This window comes from Petaurus breviceps, unplaced genomic scaffold, assembly GCF_028583685.1.
Source record: "Petaurus breviceps papuanus isolate PSGF00001 unplaced genomic scaffold, PetGlider_PUasm1.0 38, whole genome shotgun sequence".
Lineage (NCBI taxonomy): Eukaryota > Metazoa > Chordata > Mammalia > Diprotodontia > Petauridae > Petaurus > Petaurus breviceps.
Window position 1 is genome coordinate 86,803,769 of NW_027186304.1, and position 9,900 is coordinate 86,813,668.

The 9,900-nt window shown below is 38.5% G+C and overlaps 1 pseudogene; it reads left to right on the plus strand.

Annotated features, from left to right (window-relative positions):
- Positions 1 to 2,353: 2,353 nt before the first annotated feature.
- LOC138170284 (N-acyl-aromatic-L-amino acid amidohydrolase (carboxylate-forming) pseudogene) lies at positions 2,354 to 4,338 on the plus strand (annotated as a pseudogene).
- Positions 4,339 to 9,900: the final 5,562 nt, after the last annotated feature.

Below are 9,900 nucleotides of genomic sequence, written 5' to 3' on the forward strand. Positions count from 1 at the left end.
TCATTATCTACAATTAGAAGTAAAAGCAATAGCAAATTTAAAACCACTCAATTTAAGTTAAATTATTGAAATTTTCTAATTATTATCTTTGATAGTTCTCATCTCATTACAATTTTTTAAAGTATCAAGTTTTTGGAGGAGAAAGCTTATTATGTGGTACTTAGCAAAATGAGTGATGTTGAGAAATATAATACGTTGTGATACTTATAACTTTCTTTTTTTAGAAGCAATTGGGGTTAAATAACTTGCTCAAGGTTACATGACCAGTTATTTCTGGGTGTGGTGCTAAGTATCTGAGCCCAAATTCGATCCCAGGTCATCCCGACTCTGGGGCTGGTGCTCTTACTCACTGTGCTACCTGGCCACCCCTGATACTTATAACTTTCACAGAAAGATTGTGGCAAAAATTAACTAAAGATTCCATATAAACAGGTCATTTTTTTTTTTGGAAGGGGGAAAGCAAGACAATTGGGGTTAAGTGACTTGACCAAGGTCCCACAGTTAGTATCTGAGACCAGATTTGAACTCAGATCCTCCTGACTCCAGGATCAGTGCTGTATTCAGTGTACCACCTAGCTACCCCTGTTTCCCCGATAATAAGACACTGTCTTATTAATTTTTTTGGACAGAAAAACACCAGAGGGCTTATTTTCAGGGGAGGGCTTATTTTAATGAACATTGACAGCAATTTTAATAAACAGGTAAATGTGAACAAAAAAATGTACCTTTATTCAATAAGCAAATCACTGGGGAAGAACAGGATGATGCGCTCACTGCTGCAGCTCTGATTGGATACAGCTCGGAGCGTGGCGTGCATTTCACCCGGGGGGGGGACGGTACATACAGCGGGTACCGTAATATAGCGTGTAGCGCAGGGGATCACATTCACTACAGTAGCAATCTCAATAGGACTTATTTTCGGGGGAGGGCTTATTTTAGAGGAATCTTACACAGTAAGAGGAGGGCTTATTTTCGGGATAGGTCTTATTATCGGGGAAACATGGTATGCCAAAACAGGCTAAAATTTAAACTCTTTTGCACTCACTCTGTCAAAAGAGTCACTGAGTTGCCTTCATAGTAGAAAAGGCTTCCCTATATCAACTTCACTTTTGATGACTGATTTGAATTGTGCTTTGAATGAAAAAAGTGGACATGCTTAAGCAGGGAGCTGTCATTTTAAAGCAATACAATCATTTTGATCATTGCTTTACATCCTATCTTCCAGAAAGGGCCTCCTTTCTTACCTCAAAAAGGGAATGTGTCCCTGCAATTTTGAAAAATTTGGGCAATCTTGTGGAGCAAATAGTTTATTTATCATTATGCTTTGTTGCAATTGGGACTTAGTCATTGGGTGCTCTAGAGAAGTGTTTCTTAAACTGTGGATTGTTATCCCATATGGGATTGCATAACTGAATGTGGGTGTCATGAAAAATTTGGCAACAGTAAAAGGTTTCTGAATGCCCAACAACAACAGTTGGTTCAAAATCAAACGTGTAATGATTACAAGGTGTTTCTAGCAGTGCTTGCCTGTGCTGCATCCGGCAACTTCACTGCAGTCTTAGTTCTGAACACAGCATGTGTTGTTTTTGTGTGTACACCTTGCATTGTATGTGCTATAACACCAGGCAATGCCAACAATCACTGTCAGAAACACCTTGGCTCAGATTTGGGACATGTGTTATGAATTGCAGTGTTTTTATTGTACATACAAAATCATTAAATTAATTGGGCTTGGGATTAGGACAGAATTTCCAACAGTTTCTGAAATGGCCCTAAAACATACTTCTGCCATTTTATACTATGTTTTTATGTGAAGTGGCATTGCCAGCATTGTCAGTTATAAAATCAAAATATCAGTCAACTCTGAAAAACATTGAAGATGCTCTATGTCCTTCTGTAGCAAATATTCTGCCAAAGTTTATTTATTTATGTAAAAATAAATGAGGCAGCCAGGTGGCACAGTGAATAGATAGTGAATAGCCCTGAAACAAGTGACACTTAACTAGCTGTGTGGCCTTGAGCAAGTCACTTGACCCCAATTGTCTTGCCTTCCCCCTCAAAAGAAGCACATCCAACTCACCATGCAAATTTGCTGTTGTCTTTAATAAGTGGTAAAATTATATGTATATCAAAGATTTGTTTTAAAATAAATTTCTTTATAATTTAGTATCAGTAAATGTTTGATGTTCTCTGACCCTGGAGAAGGCTATGTATATTTCTGAGGTGAGGTTTTGCTTTGGAGCTCACTTTGGGAAGAGTTGTGTGATTTGGCCTGATGAGACTCTGGGCAGCTGTTTAGTAACTTGGGTATGTATACAAGGGTGCTTGCTGCTACCCAGGTACAGACTCCAGGATGTGCTTGACACCCTCCAGCAGGCATCAGCTGGACTACATGGCTGTGATGGGGGGCACCCATGGGAATGGGCTCTCCGGGTGAAGGATTGGCTACAAGACCCTTCCAAGCTGCAGGGGGTGATCTTCACAGCCACCCCCTTCCTGGCCAAACCCTAAGCCATGAAGTACTGCATGTGCTATGTGAGCCAGGACCTGAATAGAAGCTTCACAAGGGCCTTCCTCATCTCCAAGGGCACACAGGATGACCTTTATGAAGTGAGATGGGCCCAGGAGATCAATCAGTTTTTGGCTTCATCTTCAACCTTTACAACACAACCTCCAATATGGTGGCCTGTCTGATCTCAGACTCTGAGGAGAATGTCTTCACCATGTGTGTCACTATATCCAGAAACTCACTCAGGGGCCATGTCCAATCTATCTATAGGACTTCCCTGGACAGGAAAACTTTTCTTTCCTTTCAGTTTCCAAAAAAAGGCCTGGGCCTAGAACTGGGCCCCCAGCTGCATGGGGTGCTTCAAGCTGATGTCTCATCTTCTATGAGAGCCTGTGATAGTAATGGCAATTAAAGATTCCCCTGTATTGGCTTGGTTTTCAAATTGATTGTGTTAAAACCCAGAGCTTGTTAATCCCACCTGTGGGATGGACTTGTTGATGTGAAAAGAAAGTCCTGAACTGGGAGGAGCTGGTGACGTGGATTTGGAGAGACAAGAGAGAGGCGGAAGATCTTTTTGGAAGCAGCACCTCGTGGAGAGAGAGAGACTAAGAGAATTGCTGGTGGCTGCTTTGAATTGCCCTGGACTTTTGAGACCTGCCCCCTCAGCTGCCAAGGACTGAGGAGACATGGCTGTTTTGCTGGTACTTTGTCTGTCTGTTTTGATGTTATTTTGCCAGATTTGTCCACTGGTGAAAGACAGTCCTTTTGTTGAAGAAGTCCTGGTACCTGGCTGTTTACTAAGAAGCCCTGAGACTGTCCTGCAGACAAAGAGTGAATACTGTCCACTGGCGAAGGACAGTGCTGTTGTTGCAGGGGTCTGGGAGCCTTTCTGTTGGTTCAGAAGCCCTGAAGAAGGATTTTCTTGTTGTATGTTTACAGAAATCCTGGGAGAGGGCTTTGCTAATGTGTTCAGGGGTTCTAGGACTGTTCTACAGACAGAGGATAAATTCATGAAGGGATGGGCAATGTATCTTATGGCCTTGCTAAGCCTTGTCTCCCCAGCAACTAAGATTGCTGAGAACTTGCCTCGTGTCAAGATGAAGAAAAGACCTCCATTTGGGTATTAAGTGCTGTGTTTAAACTTGATGTAACTCTGGGGTAGATTCAATTGTGATCCAGGGGTGGGGAACTTTTGACCTTATGTTTGGAAACTAATCTCCATTTGAGAAGAGGGGCTTTGTGGTGGACTTAATTAAGGTATAGCCTAGGGGTGGAGAAGTATTTAGAACAGAGACTTTGTAATTGATTGAATGATTGGAAGGTCCTGGGGTGGGGTAGTCCTTGGAGATTATTTAATCACATTTAGTAAATGCTGTCTTTGGAATGATGTCATGTTTTTATCTTCTCTGTTCTTGGTTGGTCACTGAATAAAATGGAGAGCACCTATGCTGGTATTCTGAACCTTGGGAAGTTGCCTTTCCTTGGCATTATGTTACAGAGCCCTGATGGCTTGTGGTCTGGACTTCAGTGACCTCTTCAACCAGGGTACCTCAGGCTTTTGACATTGTGGCTTATAAGATCATAGAGCCCATGGATTTTCCTTGGTCTCCTGGGGGCAGTTGCTGGGATTTGTCCATCCCCAGGTTCAGGACAAAGATATCCTTCCTCTGAAGCTAGGAGACATCATTTTTCAGCTCTTCAGTGGAGAAGAGATTTTCTACAAGGGTGATGCCACCATCTACCCAGCCTTCATAAATGAGACTGCCTACTATAAGAAAGGAGTAGCCTTCTACAAGATGAAGAAATGCACATTCTCCATCTCACCTTAAGAGATTCCAGTGGTATCAACCCACTGATTACTTGTTGCGTCAACATAATATTCTGATTACTTGTAGCATCAACATAATATTCACAGCACTGACAGTGACTGTAAATATACTGGCATAGTTCTTAATCATAAAATATAACAGACTCTCCATATAGAAAACAGAAGCAAAACATTTATTCAAATGCCAGAAAACTAAATCCCAGCACCAGGAAACCAAATCCATCACAGCAACATAGAAGTTAATACACCAAAATTCAACATAGAGCCACACCATCCTCTAACCTTCCCACAAACAAACGTCTAACTGTCTCCCTAGGTGCATCCTCTCCTCCCACCAGCTTTAAATTCTCTGCCCCCAGCTTCCTGTAAGCTTTGTTTCATCCTTTATCAAGCTCCTCCCATCACAGGCTCCATGTGATTACATTCAGCTTATTAGGGGGCAAGGAAGATATTCAAATCAGGGAAGGTCTTCAAATTCCCTTAGGCTTATTAAGGGACAGGGAAGATCTTCAAATTCCCATTACCATTACATTACTGAGGGCCAGATTGAGGGTGAACAGCCCATGTGGGAAAACAGTCACACTGATCTTAGGGGAACTGTAAATTGGCTCAGCCAGTTGGAACGATACCCCAAAAGTTATTCAAAGTTATTAAACATACTCATTAACCCAGCTATTACTGTGCCTAGATCCCATAAAGATCAGAGAAAAATGAAAAGAATCTATCCATACAAAAATATTTATAGGAAAACCTGCAAAGACTTATCTCAACTGATGCAGAGTGAGGTGAACAGAAGAAGGAGAACAATTTAGACAATAAAAGCAACATTGTAATGATAAACAATTTTGAAAAGACTGGGGAAATCTCATCAACTCAGGGACCAACCATGATTCCAGAGGAATCATGTTAAAACCTTTGATAGCAAGGGGAATGAATCAGAGCACAGATTGAAGCCTTTTATTGGGGGGTGGGACTTGACTAATATGGGAATTTGTTTTGATCACCTATACATATTTATAATTGAAAAAAAGAAAGGAAAGGAATACGAAGGAAGCCATAGGGAGCAATGAGAGAAATTTGCAGAGGCAGATTTAGGCTCTCTCTCTCTCTCTCTCTCTCTCTCTCTCTCTCTCTGTGTGTGTACATATATAGATAGATAGATATAGATAGATAGATACACACACATATGTGTGTGTGTTTATGTGTATTATTTGTGGTAATGGAGACTCTCCCAATAAATAGAGCAATTGAAAAATGAAAAAGTACCTTAAAGTACCTTAAAGAGTATTGGATTCCTTCTTACCACACTTTCCAAACAAATTCTCATTTTGAGCTTAGAGTTCCATTCTTTGTGTCAGGATCAAATTTCTTTTTCTTTCTTTCTTTAGAAACAAATAGGTGGTTCAGTAGATATAATGCTAAACTTGGAGTCAGGAAGACCTGAGAATAAAACAAATTCATAAATTTCCTAGCTATGTGATCCTAGGTAAGTCACTTAACCTATCAGTTATAATTTCATCACTTAATACAAAGGTGAATAATAATAACACTTGCCAGCGTTGTTGTGAGGATATAATCAGATAATATTTGTAAATTATTTTATAAACCTTAAAATGCTGTATAAATATTAGCCATTGCTATTAGGTATTCTTTGTTTCTTTAATCTATCTAAAACTACTTTATCTTATAATTATAGAACTGATTTGAACCCAAGAGTAAGATTTTTACATTTGTTTGTCCCATCATTCTATTTCACTGAGGTTTTTTTTGATACTCACTGGCATTCTAAGTGTTAACTATCATTCTAAAGTTATCCTCATATTTTATAAATAAGTCATCTATGCATTTTCCCAAGTTCCTGATGTATCAACCATGCAGTATTCATAATGTCTATGGTAACTATAAATATACTGATATGGTTATTAATCACAAAATATACCAGGCTCTCTACATGGGGAATAAAACTAGAACATTTATTCAAATGCCAGATAACTGAGTCCCCAAACCAGAAAGTCAAAGCCATCACAGTAGTTATGAAGTTGGCACGCATAGTTAATGTAGTGAATACCCACATTCTCAAGACTTCAAAATAGAACAGGCTGCCTCAGGTAAAGATCCTCCTCTCCCCACTCAAGGCAACTGCTCAGCATCCACAAAGCATGCTCCCAGCAGCTCCAGACCCCTGCAGTTCCCATCCCTGGCAGTCCTCAGCAGCAGTCCTTAGCAGAAATTCTGGCTGGCTTAAAAACAGGAGTTCATGGCAATGCTGCTGCCACCACCACTGCTGCTGCCACCACCACTGCTGCTGCCACCATGCTTTCAGCAACTGGCATCTTAGCTTGGCTTCTGCTTCCTCTTGCCCAACTCCTTTCTTCTACATCAGCAAATTCAAGGGGCATGGAAGATCTTTAAATCCCATAACCCTTACACCTGATAAGCATGTTATACAGCATGTGCTTAAGGGGAAGTCACTTGGGTCCATCACTAGAGACCTCTCTCCTACTTATATCAATCTATAAATTCTTTTATATTTTTATTAATTTAATTAATTCCAAATCAACCTAACTATACTATTTTATAGCCCCCATTTTCCCATCTTGCCCACAAGGACAATAAGAAAAACTGCCAAATGTTTTGCTGAAATCTAGGTAAAGAGCATACATGGCATTTCTGTAAACCATCAGTCTAGTAATCTTGTTTTTGCTCCATGAACTTTTATTTTTATTCAATTATCTGGCTTTTTTCTCAGCCACACACACAAAGAAAAAAAAGGAAAACATCTTTAGTAAGTTTCCAGAGTCAAGAAAAACAAATTCCTATATTGATCATGTCAAAAATGTGTGTTTCATTCTGTATATTTAGTTCATCACCTCTTTTTTCAGAAGGTATCTAGCATTCTTCATCATCTATACTTCGGAATCATGTTTAGTCACTATGTTGATTAGAATTCTTAAGTATTCCAAAATTCTCTACTTTTGCAATGTTATTCTTATAGAATATATTAGTGGAATGGCAGGGTCAAAAGGTATAACTTTGAAGTTTAATACCTTTCTTAACATAGTTCCAAATTGCTTTCCTTAGTGACTGGAGCACAACTTCATCAACTATGCATTAATATGTCTGTTTTCTCAATAGCCCCTCTAATTTTTATTTTCCTTTTTTGGTTAACTTTTGTAATTTCATGTATATGAGATAGAATCTCAGAGTGTCTGTAATTTGCACTTTTCCAATTATTAGTGATTTGAAACATTTTTCACATGGCTATAAAAGGCTGGTTTTCTCCCCTTGAGAAATGCTTGTTCACATCTTTTGACCATTTAGCAATTAGATGTTCTTAGTATTACAATTTTTAATAAGTTTCTCATATATATGTGTATATATAAAATGCAAAATTAGACTTTTTCTGTAAAAATTTGCTAACTGATAAAAAAGATTTGTAACATGATCTTCCTATCTAGAGACTATATTTCAACATAATTGAATTATTTTATTGTAATCATTTTTATTTTATAAGAAAAATTATTCTGAGAAGGGATCCAGAGGTTTCATCAGATTACCAAATGGGTCCATATTACAAAAACAGGCTACAATAGATTTCTCAATATCCTAGGCTTAAACAAACATCACAATTACTGATCATATAATTCATTGACATTGTAACAAAATATAAACCAGAGGCATAACTAGATCTTTACAATACATGACTTATGTAGAAGATGAGAGCCAGAGTTACCACTAACCACCACTACAACTGATGACTTCTCATTTCTGGAAAGATGATTCCACCATTTGGCTGTCTTAGGATAGGAATTGAATTTTTTGCACAAATTGACTTTGTGTTTCTTCACAATATAACATTTAAAACAGCCCACTCATTACAGAAATTGTTTTTGTCCTCATTTTATCTCAATAGATCTTTCTTGAGCCGTCACAGGTAACTCTCCAGAACAAGAATTTAAATGACTTGTTTCTAATTTTCTGTTGCTTCTTAAAGATGCAAGAATGTCTATCCATCTTTAGTATATTTCCATATTGAGTGACATTTCTCACTGCAGTCAAAATTTTCAGGCAGCAAGTCTACAAACAAGTACTTATTCATTGCTTCCTATGTGCCAGGCACTGTGTTAAATGCTAAAGGATCAAAGAAGTCCCTATCCCCATGGAACTTACATTCCAATGGGAGGGACAGAGTATAAATGATGAGGCACATATATGATACCTAGAGAGTAGATAGAAGAAGACAGTATTTGAGCTAAATCTTATAGGAAGGAAGGGAAAATAAGAAGCAGAGTGATGAAGGAGAGCCTTCTAGGCCTAGAGGAGTCAGTTCAAAGGTACAGAGAAGGAATAGGAAATGTTCTGTTCAAGAAACAGCAAGGAGGGTAGTAATTAAGATAGTCATTTGCTGAATGTAAAAATCCACATTAATATCAAATACATTACATGTATCACAATATAATGCACCACTTGATAGGCTGCATCCAGGAAGGAGAGAAAAAAAGTATAACATTAGCACTAGCAGTAATGATAATAGTAAAATCAATAACAATAATAGTGAAATGTAATAGCAATACAAGCATAATACTGAATAATCACATCAAAAAGTACAAAGCAACACCATACATAATCCAGCAAGGAACTATACCTAGTTGCACAAACAACCTCATTTGCTTTAGTATTACAGTTTGGTCCAGTTTTAGGTTGGGAGGCTCAATTTCTTTTGTGATGCATTGATCTTTCTACTTTTGCCCATAGGATTTCTGATGCTTTAGGTTTTCTGTAGTAGTCTCTCTAGAGTGTCCTTCTTTACCTCAGGGGACTTTACATCTAAGGTTCTAGGCAGTAAATGTACTGCCTCTAGGGTAAGACCTCTCTGTTAAGTCTGAACAATAGTGCTCCTCAGTTCTAGAAAAAAGTTATTGGATTTCTGCGTACCACATACATTGGTACTTAAAGCATCATCCTTTTGTGGGAGCTATTTATGCTGATATTGCTGAATATGGCAAATGCCATCTCAGCATTCAGGTGAGGTCCATAGTGACAATAGCTTTTGCAAGCACTCAATATTTGATTTCAGGTATTTCTGCTCTAAGAACCTTCACAAATTTAAGAGCAGTTCATTTGAAACTTTCCATTAAAATACATTTTGACTATTCAGACACCTGCTAGACTCTCAGTAATTCCAAAGGATGCCTAATCCCCAACCTCTTTTGATCATTCTCTATTAGTACAAGGTTCTTGTCTTATGAAAATTCCTAACATGGGTCTATAAAATTTTTGTGGTGTAGGAAATTAATGCTTGTACAACATTTGTATAAGGCACTTTGATTTGATTTAAGCATACCTAGGGGGTTTTGATATTGATATAAATCCTTGGTCCATGAAATCTTTTTTTTAAGCAATTGGGGTTAAGTGATTTGCCCAAGGTTACATGGCCAGTTATTTTGTGTGGGTGTTAAGTTTCTGAGGCCAGAAACAATCTCGGGTCCTCCCGACTCCGGGGCCACGCTCTTACTCACTGCACCACCAGCCACCCTCCATGAAATCTTTAACTTTAATATAA